Source organism: Panthera uncia, assembly GCF_023721935.1.
Source record: "Panthera uncia isolate 11264 chromosome A3 unlocalized genomic scaffold, Puncia_PCG_1.0 HiC_scaffold_11, whole genome shotgun sequence".
NCBI lineage: Eukaryota > Metazoa > Chordata > Mammalia > Carnivora > Felidae > Panthera > Panthera uncia.
The window spans coordinates 32,035,174-32,045,122 of NW_026057578.1; the positions used below are offsets into that span (position 1 = coordinate 32,035,174).

The 9,949-nt window shown below is 38.1% G+C and overlaps 1 long non-coding RNA gene across 1 annotated transcript in view; it reads left to right on the top strand.

Moving 5' to 3' along the window:
* LOC125936805 (uncharacterized) overlaps nt 1-9,949 on the top strand; it is a 12,844-nt gene extending 2,895 nt beyond the window's left edge. The window contains exons 2-3 of the long non-coding RNA XR_007462130.1: nt 8,092-8,169; nt 9,670-9,949. This is a non-coding gene — a long non-coding RNA (uncharacterized LOC125936805). The remainder of the gene's footprint in view (nt 1-8,091; nt 8,170-9,669) is intronic.

Genomic DNA, 9,949 nt, shown 5'->3' on the forward strand with positions numbered 1-9,949 from the left:
TAAACAGAGAGTAACCAACCAGTATTTGAATTTTCAATCTTATATTCAGTCTTCTGGATCCACCTCTAACTTCTTTTTGCTGTAGAAGATCCAGATGAAGAAATCGTACAAAAACATAGTTGTCAAGAGTGGTGGAAAGATCTCAGTGTGAGGAAGTGTGCTTGCTTCTTGGACTTAATTATGCATTAGATTTGATGTGATCCATTGAAAAAATGTTTAAACCTGGGACTGGCAGAATGCCTATTATCCTGTGATTTTAGAGTGCCCCAAACCCTCCAGGGAGGAAGGTCCCATGTTACCTTATTGACTTATAGTATAGTATCCCATTCATTGGTCTTATCCAGTGCTTGCCTTTATTTTCTTTTCCTTTGAAAATGTGTCTCTTGGTAGATGTCATTGCTGTTTACTGTGCATGTGTGTGTTTCATATTTTAGGGGACTTTAATTGTTCCATTCTAATAGCTTTTCCCTCCCCTTTGAACTACCTCTGTAGTCTATTAAAAAAAATCTGCAGGACCTGAAATGTATTAAAGTCCTCAGAGATCTCCAGTACAATGTTTCCATCTGTTTTTTAAAAGAGACATTTTATAGCTCTGGGAGAGCCACTTAAAAACTTCATCTGCTGAAGCAACACATACCCCTGTGTGCTGAGAAGCCTTGACTGACAGGAACAGCTTTCCCTCTCACCTGGATCTCTCTAAACCTTTCTAAACCTGACTCTTCCCTCAGTGCACTGTTTACACAAAGTCCTGTGGTCCTTCACACAGTTCATTAAGGGTAGTGTCAATTAACTCTTAAAGGCTATTTCCAGGAATAATTTCTTATGAAAATGCAAGAGGAGGTTTGGTTGTTCAAATGAAACCCAATGATCTGAGCAGAGAGACTTTTGAGCTGTCTTCTAGGCTACATTTTTTAAAAGGTTTATTCATTTTTTAGAGACAGAGACAGAGCATGAGTGGGGGAGGGGTAGAGAGAGAGGAAGACACAGAATGCCAAGCAGGCTCCAGGCTCTGAGCTGTCAGCACAGAGACCAATGCAGGGCTCAAACCCAGGAACTGTGAGATCATGACCTGAGCTGAAGTCAGACACTCAACCAACTGAGCCACCCAGGAGCCCCTAAGCTACATTTTTGATGTTTATTTCCACATGGCTCTCTGCAGAACAATGACAGAAGTAATGACACTTTCCTAACTGATCATATTTGTACCACAGATTGACCACTGTCACACTTACTGTAATTTACACTCTTCTGTAATAAATAAGTCTAATTCAAGGGCACCTGGGTGACTCAGTCAGTTGAGCATCAGACTCTTGATTTTGGTTCAGGTCATGATCTCACAGTTTGTGAGTTTAAGCCACAAGTAGGGCTCTGTGCCTATAGTGCAGAGCCTTCTTGGGATTCACTCTCTCTCCCTCTTTCTCTGCCCCTCCCCTGCTTGTGTGTGTACTCTCAAAATAAATAAATAGTCTAATTCAGGCTAACTCAAGCGCCTACAGCAGCCATGCAGGTAACATATATGAGCGAAATAAAACAGGTATTAGGAAAACCACTCCTTAGCATGCATGGATGCTCTGTGCCTATCTCTGTTTCCTACATTTGATACAGTTGTTTGTACAAGATGCATTTTACTTTTATTCTGTATTAAGAAAAACAGTATTGTAAGTGTAATGATAAATGGCAAGACAGACTGAGGAGACAACAGGAAGTGATGGAGTCTGGAAAACTAGGGAAAACATATCCCAATAGAGGGACACCTCTCTGCTTTGGCCCAGTACACTGATGTTATATGGGAATGAAAAGTTGGTGTTGTCAAATCTTTATCTTTCAAAAAGAATTCCATGTTTTTATGGAAAATTTTTAAATTTTAAATATTGGTAACAAACATGAAAAAATTAAAAAGTATTTTATAATCCATATCTAATCATTTTTAAGCTAGAAATCACCTACTAGCCACCAGACAGCAGCTGCTAGACTTGACGAGTCCGTGAATGAAAGGCCACTGGGCAGAGTTTTACATGGAGTAAGAAGAGGGATGGTTGCTCCAATTTCTTTCCTTCTTTACTTGATAAAAGTACAGAAACTGTGGGGGGGAGCTGGGGGGCTCAGTCAGTTGAGCATCTGACTCATGATTTCGGCTCAGGTCATGATCCCAGGGGTGTGGGATCCAGCCCCGCATTAGGCTCTGTGCTGAGCATGGAGCCTACTTAAACTTCTCTCTCTCTCTCTCTCTCTCTCTCTCTCTCTCTCTCTGTCTCCCTCTTCCTCTCTCTCTCTCTCTCTCTCAAATTAAAAATTAGAAATTAAAAATAGAAGTATAGAAACTAGCATGTTCTAAAAGCCAGTAAGAAGGTACTCAACTGCTTTCAAGGCAATCCTGACTCCTTGTTGTCTTCTTTCTATCCCCAGAATCACCTCTTCCCCATCACCCCCATGCACAGACACTCTACTCTAACACACACACACACACACACACACACACACACAGTTACACATTCTGCATGGTTATCTAAGACTGTCCTTTTTGGACATCCAGTCTATATTTGGATGGTGTCCCTTCTTGTGCATTTTACAATTAGGGTGTGAAAATATCTCCATAACTATATTGCCAAACTCTAATTTGTCCTTGATTCAAAGTCATCTAAGCACTGCTGTGGAAAACCTCTGGCTCATGTGATCTATTAGCATTTCCCATGTGCCTCTTTGCTAGCACTATAAGTTGATTGCCAATTTGTCAGCACTCACTTAGATCTCAATGAGAACAACACAATGTGTACTAAACACTATGGAGAATGTTAGGATTGCACAATTCATTGATCTGGTAAGAAAATTCATCTAAATTATTGTTTATTATTGTGTGGATAAAGGCTCCCCAAACACAGGATCAACATGGAGAACTGGGGATGCCAGAAAACATCCTTCAAGGCTTTAAGACATTTCAGAGCAACCCTGTGGCTCCTGCTTGGAGGAGGGGCATTTCACAACCTTACGGTATCTGAGTGCATTACAGAAATGGGATAACTTGAAGTTAGGCCAGGGTCAAGGGAAGAAGAAAACTCCTCCAAAGGCAGCCTTCCCCTGAACTTAGCTCTCTTCTGGTGCAGCCCACTTACAGCTCACGAGCCAGTCTGCTGCCTCTGTCTCTTCTTCTACCTCTGCACTGTCTGCTTGGTTCTGACATTGGCTTGCTGGCTGGATTCACATCCTCTGGCTTTCTGAAATGGTCTGTGCCCTGTTTGCTACATCTGCTTTCCTCAGGTTCTGCTGTCAGTGTTTCCAACAAGAGTGCATTAACTTTGAACCCTTGACTCCTTTGCTAAGAGGATGCTGTCCTTGGCAGCATAGAGCCAATTTCCCACCCCCTCCAAGACCATCTACCTCATGGAAGGATACACAAGTTCCTTCCCCTGACAACAACCCCTCTTGCCAGATGCCATGCCTTGGAAACCCTGCCTTATTTAAACCTGAACATCACCCATTGTTTGCACTGAGTTTCGTTGGCTGACTACTTGTTCACAGGACATACCAGAGTCACAGCATTGGAATTATTATTTTACGTCTTTCCCTCTAGTTTAAAAAGGAGATTTAAAAAAACTGGTTCCATAATGAACAGAAAGCATGACGTTATTGACCTGAAAATAAAAAGGCAAATGCTTATTAAGGCGTGTTGGTCACTATGTGTTAGAGGACAGGAATTCCTGGTGATGCAATCTGCCTCATCCAGAAACTGAGCACAGAAAACCTTTTCATATGTGCTAAGTCTGCAGCTGCAATAAAGCCTCCATGCAAACAGTCAGCTCTGACTGCAAGTCTAGCTTTTCTACTGAGGTTCACATCCCTGGGGGTGCAGTGGCATTTCCTGATGGAACCTGGCACCAAAATTCTATATCCAGTCCCCCAAATTGATACCATGGAAGTAAATTAATGGTTTATGGGGAAGGATTTCTACTAGTTGTGGTGGCCCCGAGATCAGTAAAAATGTTACTTGAGGAAGAGAATCATCAATGTTAAAGATTATCTATTAAATCATAATAGTGAGAGTAGCTTTTATAATGGATAATGAGCTTTTATGCACCACATGCCATGCATGAGTTTGACATACTGCCCATTTGGTATGACAAAACAGAATGTGTAGTGAAAAGCCCATAGGGAGGTGAATTAAAGAGAATTTGATTGCATCTGAGCAGATAATTCCCTCTCTTGAGCAACTCAACTCTCATGTCCTCTAAGTAAGCAATTACAGTTACTCCTATGTATATCATAAATGCAGCTCAGCTCAGGAAAATAAAAATCAGCATAAGTGTCATAACATCCTGCACTATATAACTAGTGCAGTTTTTCTACAAAACATCAGGTCAATAAAACACTGCTACTCCTATATAGTTTAGGTCAGAAACAAACAAAAACACTGCTTATGGGTATTTGTGAGGGTCCAGTCAGGAAAACTGGAATTACTCCAGGTGTTTCAAACAGAAGAGATTTAATAGAGGGACTTGACAGAGATGTGAAGTAGGGAAGGAGCCCTATGGAGGATGGTGAGGCAATCCAGAGATTAGTAACAGCAAGAAATAGATACCACCCCTAAGGTTAGCAGAAGGAATGTGGTTAGCAAGACCAGAATCTGCGTGCATCTGTTGGAAACTACAACCAGGCTGAGGTCTCCTCCATGAATGTTGAAATCATAGAGGAGATGATATGGTCTGAAGCAGAGAGAGTAGGGGAGAAATATCCTGGCTTCTCCCATATTCCATCCCCAGATCTTCCATCAGAGTCTTCCTTTGGCTGAATCTACCAGGAAGCCATGGTGCAAGAGGGCCTGGGAAATGTAGTTTCCACAGCACAATGTGGGAAGTATTGCAGACCAGCAAATGACTAGCACATTTGGCATCTCTGAAGGCATGTATATTTGTATATTTGCATTAGCTAATTGACCTATAAGTGGATGTTAACAAGCAACTTTTAGCTTCTTTTTTTTTTTTTTTCATTTATTTTCAGCTGAAAAATGAGTGAAAGAAAACCACGGATGATCAGGCTATGATGTGTTTGCCAGTAATTTACCCTGTGAGATATGTAGTTCGGTCTCTCTGTACCAATATATCTTCATTTTTCCTTAAATGTTCTTTGCTGCCTCCCCTGCTTCTTTTTATTTTAGCTTTGGGATTATCCAGTAAACAGGAATGATGATTTCATTCATTTTTATAACCTAATCCCTCACAGGGTGAGGCAAACTGTGGAGTGGGGGAGTACATGTTGGTAACTATTTTAGACTTGTAAATTTTATAAGTTCAAATATCTTACTCAACGCTAGAACATGAGTAGGAAAATGCCTGGTTCAATGATGTAAACACAGCAAACATCATGCTAGAATGAAAGAAGGGAAATAGAAGCAAAAGAGTTTTTTCAGGAGCATCCCTGCTTTTCAGACATTAACTTTTTTTTTTTTTTTTTTTTGTCTGAATTGCTCATGTACATCAGAGCTTAAACAACCTTTTTACTTGTGGTGATGGGGATCTGTTCTCTGAAATATAAAATGCAGGATGATTTTGAACTGTATTAAGTGCAATCTGCTTGTAAACTTGTGAGGCACATCTAAAAGGACATGTATGTTTTATTTAACAAATACTTCCATAATGTGCCTTATTTGCCAGCACTAATCTAAGCTACTAATACATTTGACCATTTAAACAACTGCAAAAGGTGCAGATAAGACCACAGGTGGTATGTAGCAAACTACTTTTTATCCTTATTTTATAAATTAGGAAACTGAAGCACAGAAGGATTAAGGTTACTATGCAGCTGGTAGTTGGTAGAGTGAGGATTTGAACCCATGTAGTTTAGCTCTAGAGTCTGTGTTTTTAACCAGTAAGCTATGACATCATCTTCAATGTGGCAGCCTTGGGATAGAATCATTCCTTGTCTACTCAGGGCTCCACAAGTGAATGGAGTTGGTGCTACCTGGCCTTTTGTGTTTTGGCCTCAGTTGTCACCTAGTGTAACTTCCTCTGTAATCTCTTGGTCAAAGCAGTGGCAGTCCCACTCAAATCCAGGAGTGTGACAGGGATGTCAAAGTGTCAAACAATTTGCAGCAATGCTTTGAAGCCATGAAGCAGCAATAACCACAATATATGATACCCAGATATACCCAAAATACCAGCAGCAATAACCACAATATATGATACCCAGAATGGTGGGTTGGTTTTTATTTGCTGAAATGACCTTATGGTTTCCTTTATTTGGTCTTCATTTATCTACAGCAGGAAATGGAAGGAAATGGAGTCTTTCCTTAAGGCAGATCTCTGTTCCAAGTAGTATTCTTCTAACGCCTCCCTTAGCTCTGACAGCCTTCTAAATGGCATCGGACAAGACTTCCACCGACTCAAGTTTCATTGATGTAGTTGTACCCAAATAGAAAATGTTCTGTTGCCTATATTCAAAACACATTGCTAAGCCAATTTTCTTTAAATTCTCCTGAATTTCCTCCCCTGGGAGGATTATACAACTGCCAAGTTTGAATTTTAAACTTTCAGATACTTTTGAGTAATACTCAGTGGACAGGGGGAGAAAAGTATTTTGGTAAGGTGGTGTGTGTGTGTGTGTGTGTGTTGTCCTCAGAGAAAATTGCAGGTTTTCTACTTCAACTTAACTGTAAAATGCTGAACTAATTTAGCTCAAATCTTTTGGATACAAGTTCAATTTATGGGGCCAGTGACTATCAAAAAATTTAAGCTGAAAAATATTGGAAAACCACTCAACTCACCAGAATTCTGGTTTTGATTAAAATCTGAGTTTGTGACCAATGTTGCTTTTAAAAAAATAGCTCTGGTGAATGCCACAATTAGAGTATTCAATGACATTTCTTTATGATGTGTCCTGAGGGAACAATTTGATTGGTATATAGGGAAAAATTTCAAAAGAGGAACATTTCCTTCTGTGCCATGGTCTAAGACAGGAGTTCCACATGCAGACAGGCAAATATTGGAGTGATCGGGCTGGTTCCTCTGTCATGCCTTCATGGCCAAGGTTAATTCTAATTACATGGCTGGTGGCCAAATTTGTCCTTTTCTCTCTCACCAATGCATAAATAGACAAAAGATGGCCTACTGCAACATAACTGCCCTCTGGTACTATTTTCTGTGACTACTTCTAAATGTGTAAACAAATAATGTTAAAGGGACTATCGGTGAAATTGTTTTTATTGATTAAGGATGGGCCAGTATGAAATCAAGTCATTTAACCAATTCAGTAAGAACTTGAATAAACGCAATTGTGAGAAGTGCTTTCCAATTAGGTCAACTCTGCAGCTTTCCTAGGGCAACCAAACTTCTTTTAAAGTCCACGTGTATAATATAGAAAGCTTAATACGTCTTGGACTATGGTTTAAGCAGCATAATGTCGGAGTTAAAACCACCATTTCTGGGATTGGACCTCCAATATTTGAAACCTGTTTCTACTACTTGGAGCTGAGTGGCTTTGGACAAAGTACTTTACTACTCTGTCCTTTATATTTTCCCTCTATAAAATGAGGATAACAGAAGTGCACGATTGTTGCCATGAGGATAAAATGAGTCAATCTATGCTCAGTGTTTAGAAGAGTAATTTGTGCATTGTGAGTGCTCAATAAACATGGCTATCGTTTATGCTATTGTCTGATTCTGATATTCTTACCAATTTACCAGTATAACTTCTCTAGCCACCACAACTGGGAAAGTAGGGTAAGTCCTACCTTCAACATAATCATCTGGTGCCCTTGGGAAAGCCATTTACTTTCAATGAACCTTGTGGGATTATCAGGCTGTTCTTTCATGGTGGCATCTGCTTTTAAACCAAGCTAGCTAAAACATGTGAACTTGGGCCCAGTAAATAGTTGATATTCATAGACCAAAGTAAAATGGCAGAGTGAATCCATTCTTTGCTTAAGGAAAAGAATGGATGAGAAAGGGAAAGAAAGAAATATACTTCTAGGAATCAAATAAAGGAAAGGGTGCATTACTCAGATCAACACCTTTGAAATGTGACAGAGTCACAGAGAAACTAGAGACTTTGGTGTCCCCCACATCCAAAATGCACCCCTAATTTCTACTCTACCTCAAACAGATGGAGGAAAGATTGTGAAGGGTCATCTACCTCCAATTTAGAGAGACGTACAATCAGAGGTTATGAAGGCAACCCGAGGTAAGTGTAAATAAACTCGTTCGTAAATAACCTTACAAGTAATTCCAACAAATGGAAAAGAGAAGGGGATTAAAATATATAACACAAGAAAATGTTACATGAATGAAAATTATTTAAATTAACAAGTCTGTTAAATGTGTTATATAATGTGTTCTAGGATAAACTAATAAGTAATGACAAACACAGATACATCCTGCTAAAATTTCAACTTCAAGGATCAAGATGATTTTCTTTAGAAATACAAGTAGAAAAAACAAGTTGGATATTAGGATGAAAATCAAGCTAGCCTCATACTTCTTTATAGAAATATCTATTGCCAGAAGCAGTGGAGCAATGTCTTCAAGTTATTTGGGAGAGAGATAGGATAAAGGGGGTTGACAATAATGTTAAGCTGAGCCAAGAGGGCATATAGATTTAATGCCAACTGAACTACATGCCAAAATTCAAGAACTATAAGTTTTATGAATAAATTACTTCAGATTTGTAAAACACTTAGAACTGTGCCTGATATACAGAAAGCAAAATATAAATGTTAGTTAATTAATTAAATGGGAATGAATTGAATCTCATGAAATCTATGAGTTTCTCTTAATAAAACCTGTATTAGGAGAAGCCCTGATAGGTGGATACACTAAACCTCTTTACACCTAAAACTAAACTTAAGTTAATGTGGGAAATAAGATTTCAGAAAGTCCATATTCGAGTTATTAAAAATTTTTAAATAATAATAAAGCAACAGGAAATCAGGAGGTAAAGAGCACAGTTGAGAAGATGTGTCAGTGTACTAATTTCTCCATTTTTTTCATATGGTGAATCAGTAGATTATACCTAAAGTTGATGAATGAAGATATAGATCTTTTTATTAATTATGTACACAACTAATTTGAAAATATACTCTGGGTCAGGCACTGTTGTAAGTGGTATGAATTTAACTACAAACAAGGCATATCTAATAGGAGGAGATTAGTCCATGCAATTAGATAAGAAAAAAGAAAAAAAAAAAAGAGATGGACAGATCAATGAAAGAGTCCCAAATATAAATGGGATAAAGATGATACATGACACATGACAAAGATGTCATTTCAAACCAGTAATAATAGATGGATAATTTAATAAATGTAATGGGACACTGGCAAGCCAAAGTAAATTCCCAATGAGTCAAAGATTTAAAGAAAAATAATGACTCCATTCAAATATTATAGGAAAACATTAGTGTATTTATGACCTTGGAGTATGAAAAGTCCTTTTGAAGTAAGACATACAGCATGAAAGTCACAAAAGTAAAGATTAATACATTTAATTACAAACATATTTAAAATTTCTATATAGAAAAAATTGCATCATAAAGTCATAAGTCAGCCATCAGATGGAGAAATATTCATAACACATCTCTGACAAAGGACTCATTTCTTTAATATGTAGAGATCCTGCAAAAATTAATAAGAAAAAATTTAGGAGTGAACATAGTATTATGATATTTTTGATTTTCTGCTTTTCAAGTCAGAGAAAAGCAAGCAACCTAGAAAAATGAGTAAAGGATCTGATCAAGAACTGAAATACAATGACCAGTAAGTATAAGATTTCTATCTCATTAAAAATAAAAATAAATGCAAATTAAAATGAGGAACCATATTTACTTTACCACTTAATGTTTGATGACACACAAAGTTGGTGATGATTCTATTGCTGTTAGAATAAATCAGTACACACTTTTTTGAGGGACAGTTCAGCTATCATCTTTAAAATTTTTTTTAAATGCACATATACTGACTCAGAAAAT